Source organism: Oryx dammah, unplaced genomic scaffold, assembly GCF_014754425.2.
Source record: "Oryx dammah isolate SB20612 unplaced genomic scaffold, SCBI_Odam_1.1 HiC_scaffold_2, whole genome shotgun sequence".
Classification (NCBI taxonomy): domain Eukaryota; kingdom Metazoa; phylum Chordata; class Mammalia; order Artiodactyla; family Bovidae; genus Oryx; species Oryx dammah.
The window spans coordinates 31,548,480-31,550,378 of NW_024070186.1; positions in this window are offsets into that span (position 1 = coordinate 31,548,480).

Consider the following 1,899-nt stretch of genomic DNA (forward strand, 5'->3'; position numbering starts at 1 on the left):
TCAAATTTACAGCCCCCTCGTCTGTTTCTTTTGGCATCCACAATAGCTCATTGTGAAAATGCCAAAAATAGGATACTCTTTGGAGGGCATTTTAAACATCACTGAACCTCCTTATCTGTCCTTACAACCATGCTTTGAACTCAGCTGAAATGATGACAATATGAACATCTGGGACCAAGTTCATCACACAGAAACCATGAGGACTATCCCATGATTGCCTTCATTCTAAGGCACATTTTGATTTTAAAGATGTTTTGATGTAGGGGGTGGGGAAGCCTGTCTTAGACTGTGAAGTATGGTACATCTAAATTGGTAATCTGTGGCTTAATCAAAACTATTGATGGTTTCACATCTCTCATTATCGGTCAACTCGGGCGCCTGCTCTGAGTGGGCTAAAAATGCAGGGACAGGTTGGGCAGTCGCAGCCCCAGTGGTTCTAATTAGATCAGAGAGACATGGAGCGGGGCTCTTTGCTGAGTTGGCTGTTCGACATGAATGGTCACCGCCGGTGCTTGTGATTTTCTTATTGCTAATTGGACAAATGCTTGTGTCATCTGTCACTTCCTACATTTGTTTTCTACTTCACTGCACTCTTCTCCAAGGCAATAAGATGTGGCTGGAAAGGAAGATGGGTGTGTGTCTGTGTGTGTGCGTGTATGTGAGAGAGAGGGAGAGAGAGATGTGGGGAAGATAGAGAGTGGGGGCAGCTTTGCCAGTCTTGAGTTAGTAAGGAAAACACTCACCTTAAAAACAATCAGATCTGGAAATGATGGGACCCAGCGTGAAATCAAAGAGGAAAACCCTGGGTGGGATTCTGCTGAAGGGGTTGATGGGCACAATGAGCCTCCAGGCCTCCCTCTCTGAGACAAGATCAGGCTCCTGTTACGATTCGGTCTGGATGCTACACATCGTGGAAAGCAAAACCAGGCTTAAGATGAGACTGCCCTGTGGAGATACATTTTTCCAGGGGGAGGAAAAAAAAGGAAAAAATGTGTGAGAACCATCTTGTCTGATGTCAAGTAAGTGAAAAGATGCTCTTAGTTCAGATGCTTCGCTGAAAAAAAAAAAGTGCCCTTTCAGCCAAGCTCCACTCTGCTTGAAGTGTGTGTTTTTCATCATCTCAGTCCCTGGCCCACCCGCCCGGCATCCTGTTCTTTGTTATGTGGTGCGAAGCATCCTAACATGTCAGCATGCACTTGTCAGATTTAGAAAGAGAGGACCGGATGGAGGTCTGTTCCACACTGCGCTCTTTTTGCCCTCAGCACCAGCAGGCTGGTTGCAGAGGCAGTTTCTGTTTTAGTAAACCACGCCTTTTTTCTTGGTTCTTCTAGCCCCCAAATCATTGTGTTTTTTTTTCTTCTAACCTTTGCATTTGTAACATTTTACCTCTTGTCTTGGTAAGAAGCAGAGGGAAAAAAAGTTCTTTTCTCTTTGCCAATCTAGCATTTGCTTTGCATGTGGAAGGTTTGTGCTCTGTACTGCTATGGACAGAGGAGCCTGGTGGGCTACAGTCCATGGGTTCGCAAAAGAGTTGGACATGACTTAACTGTGTGGGTTTGCTCTGATAGAACTAGGGGCAAAACCTGGCTCCTTCACTTAGAATGTATGTTATTCAGTCGCTCCGTCGCGTCCAACTCTTTGTGATGCCATGGACTGCAGCACGCCAAGTTTCCCTGTCCTTCACCATCTCCCAGAGCTTGCTCAAACTCTGTCCATTGAGTCGGTGATGCCATCCAACCATCTTATCCTCTGTTGCCCCCATCTCCTCTTACCCTTAGACTGTATAACCCAGAGCAAGTCCCTTCACTTCTACAGATCTAGGTTTGCTTATTGAAAAATGAGCCTAAAAATGGGAGACATGTCTCTGATTGTTTGGGAATGACATGAGATCACTCATGC